This window comes from Solanum verrucosum, unplaced genomic scaffold (assembly GCF_900185275.1).
Source record: "Solanum verrucosum unplaced genomic scaffold, falcon-dt-bn FXZP01000007.1, whole genome shotgun sequence".
NCBI classification, from domain to species: domain Eukaryota; kingdom Viridiplantae; phylum Streptophyta; class Magnoliopsida; order Solanales; family Solanaceae; genus Solanum; species Solanum verrucosum.
In genome coordinates, this window is record NW_026020177.1 from 1248294 (window position 1) to 1276029 (window position 27736).

General features: G+C 34.8%; 1 protein-coding gene and 1 pseudogene across 1 annotated transcript in view; both read left to right on the top strand.

The window, feature by feature from the left end:
- Positions 1 to 27736, top strand: part of LOC125829084 (uncharacterized) — a 1125066-nt gene that overhangs the window by 282657 nt on the left and 814673 nt on the right. The gene's annotated exons all lie outside the window — the stretch shown is intronic.
- Positions 19710 to 26554, top strand: LOC125829030 (uncharacterized; annotated as a pseudogene).

The window sequence follows — 27736 nt, forward strand, 5'->3', positions numbered from 1 at the left end:
TTAAGTTTTTGGTCAACTTCAACTGACCATAAATTTTAGGAGATCCATAAGATATCAAAATAAAGATCTCTGAGTCCTCTTTCCAACGCCACCGAGTTTGCTAATTTTCGAGCTTGTATGTGGGAGATAGTCTCGTTTGAAGTCGGATTGCCCAATTAAGGAAAGTTACCCGAAAATATGACTGGTATTTTTTTGTTTTTTCCATACCCAATCAGCTTAAAATGAATTTTAATAATATTTTGGGGATAAATCTGATTTGGATTGTTTTCATAAATCTAAATATGCTTAGGATTTTAGAAGAGGCTTCATTCAAGCCATTCCTAAGTTCTTTGAAGTTTTGGGTCAACTTCAAACGACCATAAATTTTAGCACATGATGAGTTAGGAGACCCATAAGATATCAAATGAAATCTCTCTAAGTCCTCTTTCCAACGCCACCAAGTTTGCTAATTTTTGAGTTCGTATGAGAGGGATGTGCCCTTTTTAAGAAATACTGTCCATTTAAAGAAACTTACCCAAAAATAGGAGGGGTATTTTAGTCTTTTCCTTACCCCCACCTATTCTTAACGCGAATTACACCCAATTAAGGGTCTAAACTGGTTAGACTTAGTTTCATTCATCCCTAAAAGCATTTAGGGTTCTAGAGAGAAGATTCAAGAAGTTAAAAAGTTCAATGTTTCAAGCACTCATTCAAAAAATTTAAGCTTTCGCGAAGAACCTAGTTCTTTGAGGTATGTAAGTTGCCATAGTGTTGGATTTGCTCACCCACAAACCAATCACGAGTTTTTTGTGAATCTATCCATAAATATTGAGCAATTAAAATTCTTGACGAGTTCTTGATAAGTGTTCTTGAAGTTTCATTCTAAATCTTGTTTTGTTCAGGTTTTGAGGAATTCCTGAGATGAAAGTTAGTGATTTTTACTATCCAACCTACACCCAATCATCAAGAAACTCTATTTATCAAGTCATGAACCTTGAATTCATAATTAAAATTCAAGGAAGAGTTAAGAGTAGAGTTCAGAGTCAAGACTTGAGAGTTCTTTTGAGTCTTTCGAGAAAGTCCCTTTGAGTCTTTTGAGGAGTCTTCTACATTTTTTAATAACTTGTTTCAAGACCCAAGTAAGTGAGAATGAGAGTGAGGAGTATGTACTCATGAGTCTACACAATCATTGAGATCCTTCATATCATAATTCATAACTCTTGAATTCATAATTGAAATTCAATAAAAAGTGTTAAGAGTAGAGTTAAAGAAAGTCTTCAAGTTCAATTGTGAATCCTTTGAGATTAATTACCGATTTGAGCTTAGTTTTGAGGAAGTAAGTATGACAACGAGAAGTGTCATATACATGAGTTACATATTTTTATGTAGACCCTTGAGTTGAGTCGTTCATGCCCATAAATTCCTCATGAACTCCATAAATTGAGTATCTTTGAGAGGAATAGTATCTTCAACTTTTAAGTCTTGATTATTGAGTTCCTAATCCTTTTGAGATTACATTCCTAGTCGTGGGACTACTACATGTTACCCATGGACGCCCTTCAGTTGAGTAGTCCATGCCCATAATTCTGCATGACCCCTATTTTGAGAAGTCTTTTGCAAACCTTTTTAAAACTTGTATTAAGACTTGAACATATGAGTTTGAGGAAAAGCAGAGCTGAGTTCATTTTCTTTATAATGATATATGGGAAATAAGTATTTCCAACAGTAAATGTTTTTACATTTAAGAAAAGAGGAAACATCATTTTCCGAAAGAGTTTTCATGAGCAGTTCTGAGTACTATCTCTTTTAAGATAATTTTTTTGAGTAATATTCTCAAAACATAGAAAGAGTTATGTTTTTGAAAACATATGAGCTAGTATATTTCGGGAGTAGTATTGAGCACTGATATGGAGGAGATTTCATACAACTCACAGCCCCATAAACCATGTAGCCAACGTGGGTAGAAAGGGTCATACTTTTTAGATGATTCGTTGTTGGTTTTTAGCATAGACTAGTGGATCCACTTAGTAGTAGATTCTATACCCCAACAAAGTATAGGACAGTTCTAGCAGCGTGGGCTAGATGATGTATCATCACATAGCTTATAGTGATGGTTGTCGATTAGAGAATCTCCCACAGAGTTATATTGTATTTTATATAAAAAAGCTGATTTATTATAGTATTCTTCAATACATTGAGTTGTTATCTACTGTTTTAAAAGCTTTTCAAATATTGTGTCTTTTGTTGTTGCTTTATCTTGAGTTGAGTATCTAGAGTTGAGTATCTTATTATTGAGTTGAGCCATATTTTCTCTGAGTTGAGTTGAACTATGTTTCATTGAGTTCAGTTAAGTAAGTTGAGAATAGGTAGTATATTTTTCTTCCATCAGTTCAAGCTTTTGTTTATGATTTAGAATTCCCCTTACATGCTAGTACATTCCATGTGCTGAGCCATTTGGCCTGCATCGTTTCATGATGCAGATATAGGTATTCAAGATCATCAACAAGTGTTTCATTGAGGTCGTGTGATATTCCAGTCAGCTTTATTGAGCATTCTTATATACCAGAGGACTTCACCTTTACCTTACGGTTAGTAGTTTTGTAGATGTCGTGGGTCTTGTCACGATATCCTTCTATAATAGTAGAGGCTTCATAGATATACAAGGTTGAGTAGTTTTCAGTATGTATCTCTTTGAGTTGTTTTTATAAATTTTGAGTTTATCTAGTGAGTATTTTTTTTAGATCATTGTAAAATTGAGTATTTGAGTAATTGAATTTATTTCAGTTTTAAGCTTTTCTATGCTTGAGGTAGTTTTTCGCTTGTTGCCAACCAAGATGAGTATTTTCTTGGAAACCATCAATGGATCTCGAGTGCCGACCGGGTCTGGGGTGTAGGCTCGGGTCATGAAACTCTGCCCAGAAAATCCGACAAATTTTGTTCTCTCGTTCTTTGACCCTAATGCGCCTAAAATTGAATGGTTTCTTCCAAACCCTCTTAGATTCGTTTACTCAACCTATTTACATGAAAATCTACTCAAAAGCCCTAAAGAATAAAGATCATTAACAAGATCCTCGCCTCAAAAACTGAACCAAACATCAAAATTCAAGAACGAAGAACAACACTTCAAGAACACTCATCAAAAACTTAAACTTCCCAATCTTTATGGATGAATTCAAATATGTAAATCATGATTGGCCTGTGGGTGAACAAACCCAACTCTATGAAAACTTATATACCTTAATTTTGTGAAACAAATCATAGATTCACAAAAACCTTTATCGTTCTTCCTTTTCTCCTCTTTTCCTCTTCTTGAACTCCTCTTAAAACCCTAAGAATATTTTAGGATTATAAAACTGACACAAATCAGATTTGACAGCAAAAATATTTATATCTATATTACCTTAAAAACATGAACTCCTAACTTGAATGTTAAGTTATTATAATATCCCTAACCTAGGTTGTGACTATTTCGATGAGTTGTGACTTTTCTGATAAGTTGTTATTTTTCTCGAAGGGTTGTGATTTTTCTATGAGTTGTGACTTTTTCAAAGAGTTGTTACTTTTTCAATAAGTTGTGATTTCTTCAAAGGGTTGTGATTTCTCGGAAAGGTCATGACTTTTCGATAAGACACAAGAAGCACTTGTTCATACTACCCTTTGTTGACTTTAAATAGAGGGGCTTCCTCTCATTTTTCAGCCACAATATTTTTTAATCTTCTACTCTTGTTCTTCTTGCATTTTAAAAAAATTCGTGTGATTTATTGTTGTTGAGTGAGTTTGAAGATTAGCGGAATATGAGATACCACTATTCTGATGAAGTAAATTGTTCTATCCTAAGAGGGTACATTCCATAACCTCGAGTACTTGAAAATAATTTTGATGATATAATAATTTGTTTTTATCTTAATATCTACATTAGTATGTAATGTTCTAATATATGAAGTTAACATGACGTAGTGTAAATTTATTTATTTTTTTAACAATTTCTCTTGTTATGTAAATATATGGTTCTGAATATCTTTTTCCAAAATTATTTAACTTAACAAGAGTTAGAAAATTGTTACAATTTGTTTTTTTGATGCTTAAGACAAAAGAATGGCATTATTTATCAATGATACTTGTGAGATTTAGAATGTTAGGAAGTTTTCTTCAAAATAATTATTACTATATAAACATTGCCCTTTTGTTTTACTTATTTACTATTTCTTAATATTTCGGTATTTTAGACGAAGAAAAAATTATGTGACTTGTAATAACGTCATACTTTAAATTAAAGTATTTTATATGTCACGAATGTATTATCAATTTAACAAGATCTTCTAACTTCAAAATATATTATTTTAAATTGTTTCGGGTTCTTTTTAAAAAAAACTCACAAAAAATGTGAAAATATGTGAATATATATGAATCGCTTAAAATTTATCATTTACAAAATAAATTTTATATTAAGTAATGGAATAAACATTTTCATTTTGTCTCTACACTATATTAAAATATGATAACTATACAAAAAATATAGTAACATTAATTAAAAGTCTATTTATTTATGTAGGTATACAATTCATTCGAAATACAGCTATTGCACATTAATAATTTAGTTCTAACATTATAAATTCTCTTAGTTATTACTAATTATTGTAAAAGTTATTCACACTCTTTAACGCTCATTAGTTATAATATTAAGAATTCTCATAGTTATTACATTGATTATTTCTATATTTCTTCTTTTCTTACATTAACTTTTGACTAATAATTTTTCATATTATTATACCACCCCTATATATGTGATGACACGTTGTTGTTAGTTTTCTTTAGACGAATCATTCTTGGTTGAATAAATTGAAAATTGTTTATAAGTATATGAACTCTATCTTTGATGGGTGTAAGATAAACATGTGATTATAAATATGATTTCACATATAGAATATATTCTTCAATTTTAATTTTTAGTTTTTCCGATAAAAAATAGAAACCTTTCTCAGTTAACTATGACAGTCAGATAACTATCTTTGATTTATGTACACAATCAATCGTGAAGTCAAATATGAGAGCCAACAACAAGAACACCATCTATTATATTATAACATATAAAATAAAAAAATTAATATACAAAAATTAGTTCTAAAAAATAATATGTAGTTGTTCTCTTCACATGTTCATATGACATTTAAATAGTTTAACATGGAATGCACATACAAAGCACATCTGATTAGATGACTAGAAAAATACACAAAAAAAATAGTCTATAAGGTAGTATAACTAAGATACAACTAATTACATGATTGAACCTCATCAAATTGAAAAAAATATATTCATTATTGCATTTAACTAATAAAAATTTTCATTGACCATCTTCATAGGTTCGCGTGAATAAGAGATGTATATGACGATCCACATTGAACATTCACAAAAGAATCTGCAATATTCTTTTGTGCAAAGCTTATTATTAAAATCATCGCTTAATAAGAAATACAATTTACTAGAACATATATTTTCTGAATTGTTGTGGAAAAACTAGTAACTAAGAACGTTTAAAGCTGATGGGTTAAGGAAAAGACCAAAATACCCCTCACTAATTTGGGTAAATTTCCTTAACTGGAAAGGATGACTTCAAACGGGCATATCTTCCTCATCCAAACTAAAAATTTAGCAAACTTAGTGGCGTTGGAAAAATGATTCCAAGACCTTTCATTTGATATCTTAAGGGCTAGCTAACGTATCATGTACTGAAATTTATGGTCGTTTGAAGTTGACCCACAACTCACAACTTAAGCTTAACTTTAACAAATTTCAAATTAGCTCTTTACAATTTAGTTCTTTCTAAATTTAGCTATTGCTAAGGCGGGATATTACAATAGTCCAAGGGGTACTTGTTCCTTAACCATATAATAATTAACAAAACAACTCAAGACATATTTAAAAAATTGAAGGCATTAACTAACTAACTAACTATTTATATATATATATATATATATATATATTGTTGGAAATAATATTTCAAAGTTAGAGTAGAAATCTTAAGTTGTTTAGGATTTGTTATTTATGGTATTTACTTATTTATGTTTTGATTAGAATTTGTTAGTTAGAGTAGTTCCCAGTCCTAGTTTAATTTGTTTTTTACCTTTATAAATAGGAATGTTAGTAAAGATAGAAATATACAGAAATATAAGGAAATAGATAGAACTTGAAGTAAGATTCAAGAACAATATATGCATGAAAAAATAGGAATGTTATTATTTCGCTGTTGGCGGCCGGCTATGACCTATATATGTCGTCCTTCTCGCCAATGATCATGTTGACAAAAGCTGAACGAATAATATATGCATGAAAAAAAATCATGCTTTAATATTGCAGATTTAAAGAAGTGCAACCAAGCACAAGAGATAAAAACTCTTCTCTAAATTAAAAGTTGCAGAAAGTAAAAAAAACAAAAAGAAAATGAGTTGATGGGAAGGGCATCAACGAGAGTTGGAGAGAGAGTGCTCCAACACCAAAAAAAAAAAAATTAAGAAAAAACACACAAAAAGAAAAGGAGTTGATGGGAAGAGCATCAACGAGAGTTGGAGAGAGAGTGCTCCAATAGTAAAAACAAAAATAAAAACAAAAAGAATGCATTTTTGGGAAGTGCATCAACCTTGGAAGTTGGAGAGAGTTCTCCAACACAACCAAAAGAAAAAATATCGAAAAAACCAAAAAGAAAAGGTGTTGGTGGGAAGGACATCAATCTTGGAAATTGGAGATAAGTGCTCCAACACAACCAACCGAAAAAAAATCGTGAGTTAGAGAGAGAGTGTTCCAACACTTGGAAGTTGGAGAGAAGTGCTCTAACACAACCAAGAAAAGAAATATCGTGAGTTGGAGAGAAAGTGCTCCAACACTTGAAAGTTGGAGAGAAGGTGCTCCAACACGACCAAGAAAACAAATAAATGAGAATTGAAGAGGAGTACTCCAACAATTGAAGATTGAAGAGAAGTACTCCAAAAGTTGAAACATTGGACAGAAGTTTCCAACAATTAAAGATTGAAGAGAAGTACTCCAATACAACAACAATAACCAGAAGAAAAAGGAAAGAGTATACAACTTTGAATTAAGGGAAAATGTTGGAAATATTAATTCAAAGTTAGAGTAAAATCTTAAGTTGTTTAGGATTTTTTATTTATGGTATTTACTTATTTATGTTTTGATTAGAATTTTTTAGTTAGTGTAGTTCCTAGTCCTAGTTTAATTTGATTTTTACCTTTATACATAGGAATGTTACTAAAGATAGAAATATACAAAAATACAAGAAACAGGGAAGGGCCTAAAATGTCCCTCAAGTAGTTGAATTGGTACATAATTACCCTCCATCCACCTATCGGCACTAAAATACCATTGACGTCCACCTTTCGGCTCAAAAATACCATTATGTCTTACGGATCATACTCATTAGGAGTATGAAGGGTAATATTGTACCAAATCTCATAGTTTAAGGGAATTTTAGGCCCTTTTCCGTTAAAATAAAGTGAAATTACTTAATATATAAGCTCACATGATTGACTTGATTTTGAAATTCATAATAAATTTAAAATTATAAAAAGGTTAGGCGTCTACTCTCTACTCCTCCCTCTCCTCCCTCCCCGACCCTTCACTTCCTATCTCTTCCATTTTTTTTCTATTTGGATCTTGTCTACCATTTTAATTTTTTTTAATTTATGACACACAAGAGAGAAGAAAAGGAGGAAAATAATGATGCATTCATATAGAAATAATTAGTTCAATAAAAGATCACTCAATTAAGCAAATATGTACAAATATTACATTTTTCTTTTGTATATACCCAAAATTAAAAATAAAATAATAAAACTAATCATTTCTCTTATCCCCACCCTCATCCCATCATGACAATAATACTAATTAAAAGAATATTAATAAGTGAGTTCATTTCAAGTTTGAGTCTCAGATATCCTAATTAAGAATAAGAGATTACAAAAAGGAATAAAAGAGAAAATGTACAAGACATTTTGATAATTGAAAGAAAATTTTATATCAATGAAAATAATATTTTTTCCAGATTGACAATAAGTCGGGGTAAGTATGGATTTTAGTTGGATTTTCATTTATAAGTTGGGTTACATTATAATAAATTGGCGTCGATTTAAAATAGGCCAATAGGAAGATATAATGAAATTAATTATTTTTTCAATATTATTTTCAAGTGTATCGGGTCAAAATATGAATCATAAGTGGTTTTATAGAAAATTGGAATTTTTAAAAATATCATTTTTATTATTTATTTGAGAATGGTTTAAATTTGCACCAATCACATTAAGCAATATAATAAATAAATATTTAATAATTTTACTTTAAGGGAGCTATTAAAAATAAGGACAAATATGAGTCAAAGGATTAACATCAAGGTTATTTTTGAGTAGAAAGGTGGACGTCGGGGGTACTTTAGGGCTTATAGGTGGATGGAGGGTAATTCTTGACCAATTCAAATACTTGAGGGGAATTTTAGACCCTTCCCCATACAAGAAAATAAATAAAACTTGAAGTACGATTCAAGAACCTTTGAGTTTATAAATAAATTATTTTCCTTGATATATATATATATACACGTTTTGTCACACATGTGTTGCACGTGAATATCAAAGCATGTACCGCATTATTTTTAAAAATAATGTAAATATTGTTAAAAAAAAAAAGTAAACAATTATAAAATGAATGATAAAGTATAAGTTCATATGAATAGTGCATCTAAACTTTCTTACAATTACTACTAAATGTTGATTACTATTAAAATCTCTTCATTACACCTCTTAAATATACTTTCTCCTCCATTCCCCATAGTGAATTACTTAGTTATTATTGTGTTGTTGGAGTTCTTACTTTTACAATATAATATAAATAAGTATATATTTTTACAATCCATTGTTGTAAGTAGGATTTTACCGAGGAATTTAAAATTTTCCTAAGTGTTAAGGTTACTATATGTAGAACCTTGAGTCGCAAGAAGAATTAAAGAAAATTCATTCAAGTCATTCCTAAGTTCCTTTATGTTTTGGGTCAACTTCAAACGACCATAACTTTAAGTACATAATGAGTTAGGTGGCCCCTAAGATATCAAATGAAAGGTCTTTGAATTATCTTTCCAACGCCACCGAGTTTACTAAGTTTCACGGTCGGATGAGTGAGATATGCCCTTTTGAAGTCAAGTTGTCCAGTTAAGGAAAGTTACCCGAAAATAGTAAGGGGTATTTTAGTCTTTTCCTTACCCAATCAGATTTAATTCATTTTTAGTAAGGTTTTGGGGGTCTAATCTGATTAGGTTCAGTTTTATAATCCTAATATACGCCTAGGGTTTTAACTGAGAGATCAAGAAGAGAAAAGAAGAGAAAAGAGGAGAAAAGCATAGATTTCGTTGAGTTCTTGAGAATTTGATTTTGGATTTCGCCAATGGTTTAATCCCTAAGAGGTATGTAAGCTTCCATAGTGTTTGATTTGTTCACCCACACACCAATCATGTTTATTTCAGCGAAATTCATTCTATAAAGTTGAAAGTGTGATGTTCCTGAATGATGTTCTTGAAATTGGCTTTCGTTCTTGAGTTTAGATGAAATTGATGAGTTCTTGAGGAAATCGTGTCGATTTTAGAGTTGTGTTTGATTAGATTTTTGTGTACATGTATTGGGTATCTGAATCTAAAGAGGAATTGAGAAAAAGAATCGAGTTTAGGTGAATCGGGGCTAGAAAATGAAGATGGAAAAAGTCGGGAGAATCTGGCACTCCACTCCGCATAGCGAACCTTCCCTCCCTATGCACAAAATCTTTCTCCATGTAGCAAAGGTGTCGCGGTCCCCTAAAGGGTAGTATAAACAAGTATTTTTTGTGTCTTATCGGAAAATTCATGACCTTTTGAGAAGTCACAACCCTTTGGAAAAGTCACAATTCTTTGGAAAAGTCACAACTCATCAAAAAATCACAACCCTTCGGAAAAAGTCACAACTTATCAGAAAAATCATAACTCATCGAAAAAGTCGCAACCTAAGTTAGGGATATTATAGTAATTTAACATTCAAGTTAGTAGTTCATGCTTTTAAGGTAATATTATATATATATATATATATATATATATATATATATACATATATATGTATTTTTCTAGTAAAAATACAGGATCTACGAAAAAGCTAATGGGTTCGTCTAAACCCACGAACTGCCACCTAGCTCCGCCTCTATATGTATGACATTTTCTTTTCTTTAAATCATGCTTCTGAATTGGGATTTTATTGAACACTACCTATATCGTGAATCCTACACTTAATTATATTATCGCTTGTTTTATCTTATCTTATTCCTGAAAATAAAAAGAATCAGAACATTTGTTTTGTGTGTGTTAGGCAAAAACTAAGCTATTTTTTCTCATTTCAAACTAGACTACTAAATTACAACAATACTATCACATTCAAACTTATTGGATCTTATATTTTATATATTTCTTTAGTTGTATAAAATATTATATATAACTAGTTTTTATCCTAATTAATGACCAATGTATCTCTAACCAATGATAAATTAAAAAAATGAGATTTAGTAATATAATTACTTTGTAATGTGTGTAGTTTAATTTGTACTTTCTAAAAGCATATATATAATTAATTCTTAACAAAAACTTGTTGCATTGCAGTATTACTATCATAAGAGAAATGTCGTCCTAACTATATGACACAAACTTTTATTGTCATGTTAAGACACATATATTAACATTACTCTTATTAAAATTTTCTTTTTAATCTAAATGTTGGGGTTATTAAAAGGACTCCATGAAAAGAAAGGCAGAATGTTCCATCTTGAAAAGGAAGTCTACAACGAAGAAACAGAAGACAACAACTATTGCAAGAGGGAGGTGAAAAAGTGTCACGACCCCAACCATTGTGAGTGGCACCCACACTAACCCTCCGGTGGGAGAACCAATAATACTAACTAATACAAAACCAAGCATTTAAAGATACAGAAGCAGGTTTAAATGACTAATACTGAAGTTTCCATAAACTTCCAAAAGATCAAACAACGAATTGCGGAATTAAATGCCTAGAATTGAAAAGTCAATGTACCAAAACATCTAAAGTTCAACCATAAGTCTAAACAAGAAGGGGTACAACCCCAAACTAAACATAAGACTAACTAAAGTACTAGTCTAAGTCCGAAAGGTGGACATAAACAGAAAAGAGAACTCATGGTTGCCCGGAAGAGCTGGTTTACCCTTGAGTTCGAACAATCACTGATCTTCTAAGCGAGGTCTATCAATAGCCGCTTGAAGATGCCCTGTACTCAAGAAAGAAAGAGCAAGTGCAATATCAGTACTCAAACACAGTGTACCGGTAGGTTCACACAACCATCCCACTAAGTGAAATATATATAAGTCAATGCAACATAATAATAACATGCATACACCGAACATATACAATATCAATATCATTTACAAACAATGTACAATTTCAGAATCCTCAAGATATACAATTACAACAAGTCAATGGTCCTCTCATGGAACCCACACCCACAGAGTTAGCGTACCAGTACGTGGTACCCGATCCAATTTTTTTATGCCGGAACATGGCAACCAATCCCATATTTATGCCGGAACGTGGCAACCAATCCAAGTTAGTGTGTCGGAACGCAACACCTGATCCATTCAACAAGCCACAACCACAATCACAACTATATTCTCATAATCATACAATCAAGTCATGATTTATGGCATTCAACATTAAATTATTCTCATTTACAACTAGTGTGATTAATAATACAACATTCGCATACATACAGATATTATAATGAAGCAAGAACAAACATACATCACAGAACATGAAATCACAACGATCACCTACCTTGAAATAAGCTTGAATTACCTAAGAAACTTGATTCTTCCCTTTCCGGATTCGTTCCGCTTGTTCTTGGTCTGCAAACATCAATATAACGCTAGGATCAACAAACAAGACTTAATTACCCGGAAGAATGTCAGCACTATAAACTCTAGATCAAACCCTTGATCCCCATACCTAGATTAGGGTTTTTTCCACCATAAATTTCATATCAAAACCCTCCCCCATCGATAACTACCCACAAATTTATATTCTATGCATTGAAAAATGGAATTGGGGAGTTAAAACTTTACCTTTAGCCATAAGAATTGGTGGAAAACTTTCAATAAAGCACCTGGGGTCGTCTCCTAGCTCTCAAAGTCAAAAAGTGCACAATAAAATGTTTTTGGGGTTTATTTCCGACTTAAGTCATGTCTGTTCTGCCCCATTGGTATTCACCCCACTACAGCGGCCCCGCCCTAGCGGCACAAAATCCCGTCATAGCGGCTTGCATAAAACAAAGAGCTAATTAACGAGTTTCCAACCCCCACTACACAACCCACCTTCGTCCCATTACACTGAGAAACTACCCTCTCACGCTAAGATCAATTTCGAGAGTTCTACTCGCCCGAATTCTATTCCGTAAAGGTATACGGGTTACTTAACGTATTAACTATCTACTAATGCGATTAAAATCATAATTCAATCACCCAATTGTTACCAGATTTTACTAGACCTTACTGACTACGATTTCATCTAAATTTGGACTAGGTTGGGAAATTCCAAGTTACTACGAAAAAGTTTTTCGGCACAAAAAATTTCCCCATTGGCTTTTCTATAACAACGGAAACCGATCATTACAATACATACAAATTTACTCATCCGTCGTCCATGTGTGACAAACTTAGGAAAAATAGGCTAAAGGAAGAATGGAGTTCTACCGTAATCGATGAACAACCGGGGATACTTGTCTCGCATGTCCTACTTGGTTTCCCAAGTAGCTTCCTCAACTAGACGATGTTTCCACTGTACCTTCACAGACTTAATCTCCTTGGTCCTCAGCTTACGCACATCACGATCAAGAATTACAATCGGTTCCTACTCATATTGGAGGTCCTTGTCCAATATAATTGAGTCTCATTTGATAATGTAATCCCCATCACCATGATATCTCTTCAACATGGACACATAAAATACCGGATGAACTCCCGATAGGTTAGGAGGTAAAGCCAATCTATACGCCATTGTCCCTAGACATTCGAGAACCTCGAAGGGACCAAAGTATCGTAGACTTAGCTTTCCCTTCTTCCCAAATTTCATCATCCCTTTCATGGGTGATACCTTAAGAAGAACATTCTCACCAGTCTGAAATGTCATGTATCTTACCTTATGATCCACATATTTCTTCTGTCTACTCTAGGTTGCTAGAAGCTTAGCTTGAATACTCCTCACCTTATCTTGAGCATCCTTTACTAAATCAATCCCCAAAGGTTTCACATCTACAGCCTCGAACCATCTTATGGGTGATCTACACCCCCTCCCATATAATGCCTCAAGCGGTGTCATATCAATGCTGGAGTGATAACTATTATTATAAGAGAACTCACACAATGGTAGGAACTTATCCCAATGCCCTCCAAAATCAATCACACATGCCCTCAACATGTCTTCTAACACCTAAATAGTACTCTCTGACTACCCATACGTCTGTGGATGGAAAAAGGTACTAAAAGTGTGTTGTGTGCCCAATTCATCATGTAATTTCCTTCAAAACTTGGAGGTACATGCGTACCACGATCTGAGATGATAGAAATGGGTACACTATGCAACCTCACTATCTCTTTCACATACACCTTAGACAATTGTTCCGCATTATAATTTATTCTTACCGAATAAAATGGGCTGACTTAGTCAATCTGTCAACCACTACCCATATAGAATCAAACTTCCCCAAAGTCTTGGGAAGACCAACCACGAAGTCCATGGCTAACCTCTCCCACTTCCATTCCGTAATTGGCATTCTTTGAAGCAAACCTGCGGGCCTTTGGTGCTCATACTTTACTTGTTTACAATTTTGGCACTTGGCTACAAACTCCGCTATATCCTTCTTCATGCCCGACCACCAATAAATTCGCTTCAAATCTCGATACATCTTGGTCAAACCCGGATGAATGGAATATCGCGAAACATGGGATTCTGTCAATAATTTCTGAATCAAGTCATCAACTCGAGGAACACAAATCCTTCCTTTAATACTGAGCACACCTTCCACATCAAGAGTGGTCTCATGGGCCTTACCAATCACACTCTTCTTCTTAACTTCATTCAAATTTTCATCCTCAAATTGTTTGGCCTTGATCTCCTCAATGAACATGGCACTAATTTCAATGCTAGCTAACACCCCACCTTTCTCTGAGATGCCCAACTGCATGAACTTAAACTCCAAGGTCTGAATTTCCTTAGCCAAAGGTCGCTTGGTTACACTCAAGCAAGTTAGAATACCCATACTCACTAGTTTTCGACTCAAAGCGTCCGCAACTACATTAGCCTTACCCGAATGGTATTGAATAGTCACATTATAATCCTTGAGTAACTCCATCCACCTTCGCTATCTGAAATTTAGATCTTTTTGAGTGAACACGTACTGCAAACTATGATGATCAGTAAACACCTCGCACTTAACACCATAAATGTAATGCCGCCAGATCTTAAGAGCAAATAATATCGCTGCCAACTCCAAATCATGTGTTGGATAATTTCTCTCATGCACCTTCAATTGTTGTGATGCATAGGATATGATATTCTTATCCTGCATTAACAGAGCTCCAAAACAAAAATCTCAAGCATTACAATAAACAATAAAATCTTTACCTTCAACCGGTAATGCTAGAATAGGTGCGGTGATAAAAAGAGTCTTGAGCTTTTGGAAGCTCCCCTGACAGTTTTTAGTCCATTCAAATGGTATCTGCTTTTTGGTCAAATTTGTCAAGTAAGTGGCAATAGAAGCAAAGTTCTTCAAAAATCGATGATATTTGCTAGTGAGCCCCACAAAACTTCTAACTTCTATCATAGAGCTAGGCCGAACCCAATTCTTAATCACCTCAATCTTTTGGGGATCTACCATTACCCCTTTTTTCGAAACTACATTCCCCAAAAATGCAACCGAAGTTAGCCAAAATTCACACTAAGAAAATTTCACATACAACTTTTGTTTCCCAAGAACATTGAAAACAATACGAAGATGGTCCACATGATCTTTCTCAATTTTCAAATAGACCAAAATATCATCAATAAATACTATGACAAATGAATCAAGAAATGGCTTGAACACACCGTTCATTAAACTAATAAAAGTTTCAGGCGCATTAGTCAACCCAAACAACATAACTAGAAACTCGTAGTGCCCATAGCGGGTTCTAAACGCCATCTTGGGCACATCCTCAGGCCTAATCTTTAAGTGATGTTAAACAGACCTTAGATCAATCTTAGAAAAAACTGATGAACCTTCCAATTGGTCAAACATATCATTTATTCGAGGAAATGGGTACTTGTTTCGAATGGTGACCCTATTCAATTGTCGGTAATCTTTGCACATGCTCATACTACCATTCTTTTTTTTAACAAACAAAACTGAAGCACCCCACGGGGAAGCACTAGGACGAATAAATTATTTTTCAAGAAGTTCTTGGATTTGAGCCTTATGCTCTCCTAATCCTACCGAAGCCATGCGATATAGATAGATAAAAATGGGGCGGGTACTAGGTTCCAAATCAATGCAGAAATCTATATCTCTATCCGAAGGCATACCAGACAAATCCGTAAGAAACACTTCTCTAATTTCTGACACTATAGGAATAGACTCAATAGATGGAGACTCAACCTCAACATCCTGAATAAGAGCCAAATAAGCCAAACAACCCTACCCTACTAGTTTCGTAGCCCGAATGGAGGATATGATCTTAGCTTGCTTAGGCTTGAACACCCGTTCCTACTCTAACTTTTCCCTTCCCGGAATTTCTAGAGTTTACAAAATTATTATTACAATTAAGCACAACATAATAGGGGGACAACCAAGTCATGCCTAAGATTATATCCCAGTCAGTCATATCCAAAATCACCAAATTAGTCAAGTCTGAAATCCCATAAATAAAATAGGACAAACACAATAGAGATGGGTGGCTATGACAAACTTTCCGACTGGGGTAAAAACATTGATGGGAACATCAAGTATATCACAAATCATAGCAAATACTGAGGCAAATCGCACGGAAACATAAAATAAGTAGAACTCGGATCAAATAACACATTAGCCATCTGGTCACAAACAAGAATAGTATAGGTGATCACTGCTTCATACGCCTACACCTCAGTCTTGCCTGGAAAGGCATAACACTGAGCCCTATCATCATGATTGGCAACTTCCCTGCCTGGTTGCACTGTACCTCTGCATGTGTTACCATTTTTCCTACCTCCGTGGCCCCGCTGATTTCCTCCTCGCCAACCTTGTGGATTCCCTAGACCATTATTACCATTTCCCATGGGTACCAGTATTCTAGATTGTTGTTGCGCGGAATCCATCATGCGTGGGTGGGGAAAATATCTCTGCATATGCCCCGGTTTTCCATAGTTATAGAAAATACGGTCAAAGGATGGCCTGCTGCCCGCCGAAACTGAGACCCATGGCTTTCCTGAATACAATTATGAGGTGGAGTTCCCGAGTAATTACCTGTAGAGGCAGGTATAGCGGACTAAATTAGCCTGGCTGCAAGTGCTGGCCTCCCTTACCCTTAGAGTAAGAACCTTGAAAGTTACCCGAGTTCTTGGCCCCTCTTAGTCAATGCCATAGCCTGACTGTCTCGCCTCACCCCCTCTACTTTCTTCACAAAGTTTGTTACCTCATTAAAGCTCATCTCCGCAGAGGTCATATGAATAGACAATACCTACAACTCAAAATTTAGTCCTTTAATAAATAAATGGATCTTCTCTTCCTCGGTAATCACCAATTCCATAGCATATATAGACAAAGCATGCAACTTGGCCTCATAAGCAGCCACAGACATACCACCTTGCTCCAACGCCATGAACTCATTCTTCTTACGATCTCTCAAAGTCTGAGGCACATACTTCTCTAAAAAAAGGGCATGAAACTAGGTCCAAGTAAGTAGGGGTAAAACTGAAGATCTGTATTCCACATAAGCTCTCCACCACTGCTTAGCCTCACCTTAAAGATGAAAATTCACAAACTCTACCCCATACTGATGGACAACTTCCATCTGATGAAGCCTCTCATAACAATCTTGTATGAACTCATATGTATCCTCACTCTCAGAACCATGGAACATAGGCGGTTTCAACTTCAAGAACTTAGTCAACATCTTATGCTCATTACCAGTCATAACAGGACTCAATAAGGGACGGAAGAAAACATCATTACCTACATTCACCTACCTTGGGGACAATGATATCAATAGGGGGATTGGCGGGAGCCTGAGTTGCTTGGACAGAGGGAAGCACTTCAGGACCAACCAACCCTTTAAAGAACGACATGATCTGTTGAGCTAACACTGGATCTATGGGAGGAATACACGTAGTCTCACCCTTCACCTCTTCCTCTAGTTCAACATTTTCCTCATTCTCAACCTCTACATTCTCCTCTACCTCTTCATGATGCGCAAGAGGGGCCTCATTTCTGGGAGTATTTTCAATTGGTGCTCCATCCCTGGTAGGCTAGCTCTTCCTCTACCCCTACCTTGATCGCGACCTCTCACTACAGATTCGACAGTAGGAGCATTGACGGGAGCTACGGGCCTGACGCCTTTGAATCTAGTATTAACCATTTGTGAACAAAAGAGTGAAGGAGATTAGATAACAATTTGAATCGGTACATACCAATTGGAATCAAGTCATAGCTTCACAAGAGACAAGACAGAACAAAGAGATTACCTAAATTCTTATAGCATCTCGAAGAAAACTACAAATGTCTCCGTACAATTCCACAAGACTCTACTAGACTTGTTTTGGTACATCGAGATCAATGAACCTAGGCTCTGATACTAACTTTGTCACAACCCCGACCATCTGAGTAGCACCCACACTAACCCTCCGGTGAGAAAACCATTAATACTAACTAATTAATACGAAACCAAGCATTTAAAGATACAGAAGCATGTTTAAATGACTAAATATTGAAGTTCCCATAAACTTCCAAAAGATCTAACAATGAAATGCGGAATTAAATGACAAGAACCTGAAAGTCAATGTACAAACCATCTAAAGTTCAACCATAAGCCTTAACAAGAAAGGGTACAAATCCAAACTAAACATAAGACTAACTAAAGTACTAGTCTAAGTCCGAAAGGTGGACATAGACCGAAAAGAAAACTCATGGCAGCTCGAAAGAACTGGCTCACCCTTGAACTTGAACGATCACTGATCTTCTAAGTGAGGTGTGTCAATAGCTGCCAGAAGATGCCCCGTACTCAACAAAGAAAGAGCAAGTGCAGTATTAGTACACAACCACAGTGTACTGGTAGGAACACACGGCTATCCCACTAAGTGCAACATATATAAGTCAATGCAACATAATAATAACATGTATACACCGAACATATACAATATCAACATCATTTACGAACAACGTATAATTTCACAATCCTCAAGATATACAATTACGACAAGTCAATGGTCCTCTCATGGGAGACCCACACCCAAATTGTTAGTGTACCGGTATGTGGTACCTCATCTAATGTTTTATGCCGGAACGTGGCAGCCGATCCCATATTTATGCCAGAACGTGGCAATCGATCCATGTTAGTGTGTCGAAACGCAACACCCGATCCATTCAACAAGCCATAACCATAATCACAAGTATATTCGCATATCATACAATCAAGTCACGATTCATGGAAGTCATCATTCATCTATCCTCATTTACAACTTGTGTGATCAATAATGCAATATTCGCATACATACACGTTTTATAATTAAGCAAGAAAAAACATACATCCCACAACATGAAATCACAACCATCAGCTACCTCGAAACAAACTTTAATTCCCTATGAAACTTGATTCTTCGCTTTCCAGATTCGTTTCGCTTGTTCTTGGTCTACCAACAATCAATATAATGTTAGGATCAATAAACAAGACGTTATTACCCGGAATAGAGTCAACACTATCAACCCTAGATCAAATTCTTGATCCCCATACCTAGATTAGGGATTTTCCACCATAAATTACTGATCAAAACCCTCCCTCATCGATAACTATCCACGAATTTACATTCTACCGATTGAAAAATGGAATGAGGAAGTTAAAACCATACCTTTAGCGTTAAGAATGGTGGAAAACTGTCAAGAAAGCACCTGGGGTCATCTCCTAGCTCTCAAAGTGGAAAAGTGCAGAATAAAACGTTTTTGGGGTTAATTTGCGACTTAAGTCGCATTTGTTCGACCACAGCGGTACTCACCCCGCTACAACTGCCCCTCCCTGGCGGCACAAAATCCTGCCGTAGCGGCTTGCATGAAATAGAGAGCTAATTAATGAATTTTTAATCCCCATTTCACTACACACCTTCGTCCCATGACACTCAAAAACTACACTCTCACGCTAAGATCGATTTTGGGAGTTCTACTTGCCTGAATTCAAATTCTTAAAGTCGTACATGTTCCTTAATGTCTTAGCTATCTACTCCGGTGATCAAAATCATAATTAAATCACTCAATTGTTAGCAGATTTCCCTAGACCTTACTAACTTTGATTTTGTCCAAATCTGGACTAGGTTGGGAAATTCCAAGTTGCTACTAAAAAGTTTTCCGACCCAAAAAATTTCTCCATTGGGTTTTCTATAACAAAGTAAACCGGTCGTTACAATAAATTTCTCGGTGAAGCAATGAACAACCTCATGAATAGGGATGTCAAACACAAAAACAAGGTAAGTTAATGTTACGCTAGCTATTAGACAACAATTTCATTTTACAAAAAAATACTACAGAAAATATAGGAATTAGAAATCGATAAATCTCATCATTAGAATAATTTATCAATGTACAATCTTATTTAATAACGGATTTACAACAAATTATCAAAAAATACTTGTTAGCTATAAGCTATTTGCCGACTAGAAATTTGACCTAATGCAATGCTTATTCAACAACAATTTCACAACCGTGGCAATAGAGTATGTGTTGCAACAATTATGACTGTTGGGATATATGCTTAGATCTAATAGAACAATTCTTAATATAAACCGTGGCATCATCTATATAATCGTCGCTATAGGTTATCTATGGCCACATACTTATTAACCGTGGCAAAAAAACCTTTTGTGGCAACAGTTCATTGAAGTGAAAAGTAAAAAATTTTTGCCAAATCCGCAAATTTTTTATGTAAAAAATTAATTTCCCTCCACAAATTTAGTTGACCCGCACTTTTCTTATTTCAGTGAAATAAAAGCTCAAAATACATTCCCAAATACCCAATTCATTTCTCTAATAATCAAAATCAAAGCATGAGTTAGCCCTAAAATTCCAGAAATCCGATGACTCTTACACTGGTCTTCTTCGACAGCAAAAGCACGAGTTTGCCCTAAAATTCTAGAACCCTGGTGACTCCAACAGTGGTCTTCGTTGAGAGCAAAAGCACGAGTTTACCCTAAAATTCTAGAACTCCGGTGACTTCTACAGTGGTCTTCTTCGACAATATACTTGGAGCTTTGGTGAAGAATCAGTTCCTTCTCCTACAATTGTCTTCTTCTCCGGTGTGAAGTGTTCATCTTCAGTGGTCTTCTTCTCCAAAAGTAGTCTTCTTCAACATTAAGCTTCTGCTTATAAAGGTGTACTATTCTTAAGGTGATTTCTAAGTCCTCATTGACTCTATTTTGTTATACATGTACTATTTTCCAAAATCAGAAATTTCATTGAAGGGCTTCTAAAAACATCTTAAAGAATAACAAATGGGTTTGTTGAAATGTTTGTTATTTGTTCTGATTTAGGTCTGCTTGATATACTCCATTTGTAGTTTAGACTTTGTAACTCAAATTTTGTGAAGATTTGATAACTCTGTGAAAAAATCATTGAAAAGCTGGGTTTCATTTTTATGAAACAACTGCTCTTTTGTAGTTGATTTTGTCCTATGGCTTTGAGTATTTTGATTTGCATTTTGAGTTTGATCTATCTATGTGAACTAAAATTTCCCATTGGTCAAAAGTTTGAAGTTATTATTGTGAACTTTAATTTTCATATCATTATGAATGTTTCCGAAATTTACTGATATAGCTAGTGTCATAGATGATAAGTTAAGTTGAACAAAACATTTTTTCAACTGATGGGGAATATATATAAAACAGTTGGTGAAAACTCCATTTTATTGGATTTTGGATGTTGAAACCTATTACTCATGTTATCTCTTTTACTTTTTTATAGTATCTACGTAATGATTGTTCTAGTATGTTTGTTTATGTGCTGGAAAAATTTCATGTTCCTAAGCTTTCATGTTCTGGCAAACGACAGTGTGTGCATTTGTTTAATCACTTTATGACTAGTGATTTCCCTAGTTTCATGACTGATGAGAAGTACCTTTTCAACATCTCTGTCCTCCAAGGGATAGATACTTCACATCCCCTTTAATTGGAACATTTTATTTTGTTGTAGAAACTTTGCTAGCAGCTTGTTTTGAAAAGGCCAAGCATAATATAACTCTTTGTCTATCCAGCATACTAGTGTTCTAGATCATTTCTCCATTCCTCAATCTAGTGAGTTCACCAAATATTATCGTAGGTGCTGTGACTGAATAAGTAGCAGATGCAGTCAAGATGTTGTGTCCCCTGTGATATCAATGCCATTTATAATTTGATGGCATTCAAAATTTTATTTCAGGAAAATAAGACACCTCACATTTCACATAATATCTAGAATTGGGTGCTTATTTTGAAATAATATATATACTTTTAAAAAGGTAACATAACATCTAATAAATAAAATCTTTAAAAGATGATAAAAGATAAAACTCTAATTGTTAAAAACCACTCAATAGACAAGTCACTAGATTTATTCTATTGTTGTTCATTAGCTCTATGATCAGTACTACCTTGGGATACTTTTATATGTATTGTTGTTTGGTTAATAGTTTAAAGTGATCTATAATGATCTCATCAGGACATTTTCTACCATTTTTGTGAATGACTTTTACTTTATTATCTATAATGATTGTTCTTCTGTGTAGTAAGGCAGTACCTACAATGTACTATAGAATAAATTCAGGAATTAAACTATCAAGTAAAATATAGGTTATGTAACTAAATTTCAACTACCTAATGACCTAAATTAGATCATTTACAATCGTGATTTTGTTAGAAACAAAAAGGTAAAGAATATCTTCAAACTTTGAAAGGTAACAATTCGAGAGGCTTGGAGAAGGCATAAAAGTGACTTGAAGATAAATTATTATGATCCATATGATAGTGATGAAATTCGAATGGCAAAAAATCCTGGTGATATTCCAAAATGTCAGTTTAGAGAGATCCTTAAATACTGGAAGTCTGAAAAATTCAAGGTAAAATGTAGTTTAGAATCTGAAACATCCAGCTTATTCTTCTCCTGATCCCTTTTGTGATATAGTTGTTGCTGCAACTTTATTTTCCTTTAACTTTCTCTTCTGCTATTCTCTTCTGTGTTGCAATATTGTTGTAGCTTGTTACTTCTTCCAGTGTGGTAGTCACAACTAAAACGGAGGATTTTGCTCCAATCTTAGAGAAGGTTCATTGAGTGAGATTTTTATTCTTATCTCACTGTATAGCTAAGATTAACAACCACATGTTTTATGTTCCTGACTGTTTTTCTTATTTATTATAGTTCAAACTCAATAATTTCAGTTAGACGTTGATAAGATACAAATGTAACAGGATAAAAAGTCACATGTTCAACTCTTTACTCAAAAAAAAATAATCTTAAGAACTTATTTATTAGTTAAGTTTGATCGCTGAAATTTGCATCAAGGTTTCACTAAACTAAGTGCCCTTTTGGATAAAAATTTTTTAGGTGATTGCACAGCAAATCGCTTAACCACGTGTGCGTGATTTGCTCGCCTATCATGAGTTTGACTTGCGCTTAAAAACTGTCTTTTTGAGGAAGACCTTGCTATAACCTTGGCTTACTCGCTCTTACCTCCCTACTTTTTTTCCTTTCTTTCTTTTTTGAGAATACCTGCCCTACTGCCTCCGGTCTCATGAGATCTATGCCGGCCATCAGAATCAAATAAAGGTCAAAGGACCATTCGATTCATTAAGGGGCATAGTGGCGCAAAGCTTTCACTAGAATTTCCTACTCTATGTTCAGTGACCTGACACAATCTAATTATTAATTAATAGAACCCAGAACAGGCTCAAGGTCATCTCTTCCAACATTTTCTTACTTCTATCCCTTTGAATAGCAAAGTTGCTCGCGTCTCGTAAGGCCAAGAGTTTTGTCATTGGGTTGTAAGTTTTCACTTGTTTGACACAGATGTTATTTATGTTTGATGATGTTATGAATCAATCTTTGAAACTTACATAACTAAGGTCTGCAGATTGGTTTTAGCTTCATAACATTCATACTTACAAAGCATATTCTTTACTTGGATTTGTTAAAAAAGAAATATTGTGACATTGACCTCATATAGTACATTGTGTAGCAACCATATACCTTTGGGTAACATTATTGATTCATTTATTTGCAGAAAATGTCTAAAACAAATACTAATAACCGGAAAAAGTTGATGAATCCACACACAGCAGGCAAAAAGAGTTTTGCTTTAATCCGTAGTAAATTGGTGTATTCTCTTATTTATTATCTAGTCTTAACCTATCATTTAAGCAACTCTTGATATGTATTTTTATGTGACTAGGAAAAAGAAAAGGAATTTGTATCCGCTAAGGAGCTCTTTGTGGTCACAAGAACAAGAAAACCTAGTCGTTTGTACAAGGCATCGAATGAGAATAGAACTAGTAAAATTGTACGAATACTGTCAATATTTTTTTTTTACTGAGACCAATTATTTATTCTAAATTTTAATTTACAAGACTGTTTGTTGGATATGCTTTGTTAAGCTGAAATGGAGGAAATTGAAAAGCAAATCAGCACAAATGGTCAGTCTGTTGATACATTTTCAGCCGTCATGGGTCCAGAACATTCGGGATGTCTAAGACTATATTGAGTGGGTGTTACAAAGACAACTTTGAAAAAGAAAGTTGACAATTCTGAACCAACTTTTAATGCAACAAATGCAAGAAAGGATGCAAAAAATGGAGAAACTAATGGAAGAACAAAGGAGAATTATGCGACGAGAAGTTATTGCAGATGTACTTGCACAACTTCAGCATGCATGATTAATTGATCCTAACATACTAGCAGCATTGTCCGTTCCTTCCCCAAGAGAAGCTACTTCTGCTCAAACAGCCGAGCAAGGTTAGTGTCGCTATTTATTCTGATTGTGGCCTTGTCAGCTATTTATTCTAATTGTGGCCTTGTCGGCCATTTGGTTAGCTGAGTATTTTCTAGGATCAACCTCGTCGGCTATGAGTTATTAAGTATCAGCTAACATCATTCTATATAACATTGTTTTAGGAGATCTTCCTTTTTTTTCTTGTTGTAGCATTTTAATGTCTGATGGACTGCTGTAACATTTATGTTATAAGGGACTATTGAGTAAAGTCTTGTCGATTTTGTTATTGCCTATTTCTTCTGATTATGGCCTTGTCGGTCATTTGGTTAGCTGAGTATGTTGTAGTATCAGCCTCGTCGGCTATGAGTTATTAAGTATCAGCTAACATCATTCTATATACCACTATTTTAGGATATCTCCCCTTTTTTTCTCGTTGTAGTATTTTAATGTCTGTTGGACTGCTGTAACATTTATGTTTTTTGGTAAACTATAAAATACCATTAACAAACAAGAGGTCTATACACATAGGATCATCCAAGGTAATTGACAAACGACGTTGTAAGCCATAAGAGAATCCCATAAATCTCTCCTGCCTTCTTTTGTATTATAGGCATAAACCATTGTCATGATAAATGTCTGTTGCAGAGAAAGACTTCTCACTTCGCAAGTAATCAACTGAGATGTTGCCTCTATTAGTGTAACTGTATAGTAATCCGGCCTCCAAGTTATCCAAATCCTACCATTGTAATGAGAAGCAAGATTAGTAATGAACGGCCAACCATCAAACATCTTCTGAGCTATCAAATCAATCTTCCCTACTTTTATTTTTGTTTCTAGCAACCCTACCAGCCCAATTTTTTCATTATTACAAAAGCGTTTCACCTCATTTTGTTTATTAGGGCCATGAGCCCTCTCACATTCCAACAAAGACAACTATACATTCCCAATGTTGAGATTAGGATGGCCTCCCACTATTCCTTCGTTGTTACTGATAGCCTTCTTACTCTTACCCTCTTTGTTCAGTACCTGAAAATTTTTTTTACTCTCTACATCTAGTGGCTGCTTAGTTTGAGACTTCAGTGGTTTTAGAGGTCTAACCCAAATATTAGTTGCACTCTGATTCTGAGACTCATCTAATATGTCCGCCTTATGAGGATTCAATGCACTTGTTGGAGATGATATTTGCTCCTGAGCAACGATTCCTTTAATTGAATATCTTGGCCAACTCGAGTCGTCTTTACTTCTAGTTCCTCCCTTTTTGTGCCCGGAGTTGTATTCTTCTTCCTACAGTTCACTTCTAAATGGACATATTTATCACAAACCTTACACAATGTTGGCTTCCAATCATACAACACCTTCTGCTCTATCAAATTACCCTTCTCCGACCTGAACAGGATCACCTCTGGCAGCGTTGTGTCCATTTCAACTTCAAGTAGCAGCCTCGCAAAGTTCAGTCCTACTTTTCTTTCAGTATTATGGTCCACCATTATAGGTTTCCCAACCAAACTACCAATCTTACTAAGTCCTTTCGGACTCCAGTACTTAAAGTCAAGACCAGGAAGCTTGATCCAAATAGGTACAGTGCGTAGTTCTTCCCTCGTAAATGGCCTTCTATGATCTAACACCTCTTATGTTCCAGAAAAGTGCACTAATCATTAAAACTAAATCAGATTGTTGGCTTCTGTATTTCCTCCAATTAAAACATTTTATACTCGATATGTTCCGCAGATTGTTGGTCTTCTATGATCTACCTGGATATTGTCGGCCTCTATGCTTCCTCACATTTTTTCTGACCCTACTTCTTCCCCTGCTTTTAGTGTCTGTCTGGCTCAAAGATCTAAATCAGATTTTCCAATAGCTTCAATGTTGTAACAATTATCCTGTTCATGAAGATTGTTTCTCATGTATGTGGGCTGTTTATCTAATTGCTCTTGCAGCTGAGTCTTTATTCTTCTGTTAGTCAGAAAATATCTTTACTGTTAGTCATTATTATTCTTGTTATAAATAAATTAAGATTTTAATAGTGAGGAAGATATTAGTTTTGAGTAACTATTGAATTGAACTAGGAGTGATAGAATAATTCCTAGAAACATGCGCAGTATGCAAATATCTCCTGCAACTATGCTATTTTTTAATGTCATTTGAAGCTTATTGAATTTATATGCTTGTTGTAGATATAGAGTGATAACTTTCAAATATATCATTGAAGTCATTGACCTTTTGCAACAAAATTGCTAAATTATTTTGTATTTTCATTAATTGTATGTAGGTGATGATATCGAAAAAGGAGATGAAAGTAGTACTGAAGACTTGACATAGGAGCTGAATTGAGTTGATGTTAACTTTACCTATGTTCTGGAAGTCTATTATTTTTGAGAATTGAAAATCGTGTGGTGCATCTGAATATTTCACCCTTTTTGAATGGTTGAAAAATGTTTATATATTTTACTTTTATCGATATTACGTACTCAACCATGGATCTTAGATTATAATTTTGGTAATGAAATATAACTTCTTCGCATGATCTTTTTATGTGTATTTTATGTTATAAAAGTATTGCAATGGCTCAATTAATAATATATGTGGAACCAATAGTATATATGTTAGGAGGGTGTAGGCTCGAGGCGTGAAAAACTTGGTATCAGAGCATAGAGTTTGAGATTACTAGGATGTCTATGAAATTGTATCTCTAGAGTCATAGTTATTAGTGTGAAGCACGCCACATCCATAATTAGGAGGCTGCAACATTTAGGAATTTCCGTCACTTCCTTCATACTCACTTTGTGCGATAGAGTTAATCTCTATAAAGTCTTTTTCTAACTCATTCTTGTGTGTGTCTTTTAGTTTATCATGTCTCAACGAAGAGCTGTATGAGGTCGTCTTGCTAGGAGGAATTTTGAGAAAAAAGGGGTACCTAATGCACCTGAAGTGCAACCCCAAGGACAGGTCACCAATGCTAAATTTTGGGAAGCCATCTGAATGCTGAGTCAAGCTATGACCAACCAAGTGGGACAAATAGGGGTTCAACAGGTTGTAGTTGATACGTCTAGGATCCGAGAGTTTCTAAGGATGAATCCTCCGAGCTTCACTTGTTCAAGCATCACTGAGGATCCGGAGAACTTCGTTGAGGAGCTTCAGAATGTTTTTGAGATTATGCATGTCACCGATGCTGAGAGAGTGGAATTAGTTGCATACCAACTAAAGGGTGTCGTCAGAATCCAGTTTGATCAATGGAAGAAGGGTAGAGCTGAGGGTGCGCCGAATGTGAGTTGGTCTATGTTTGAGGTTGCTTTCTTGGGGCATTACTTTCCCAGGGAACTGAGAGAACCCAAGGTACGAGAATTCCTCACCCTTAAGCAGGAGTCAATGAGTGTTCATGAGTATAGTTTGAAGTTCACCCGACTTTCCTGTTATGCCCCTGAAATGGTTGTAGATATGAAGAGTAGGATGAGTCTGCTTATTGCCAGATTGTCTCGTCTGTCGAGTAAAAAAGGTAAGGTT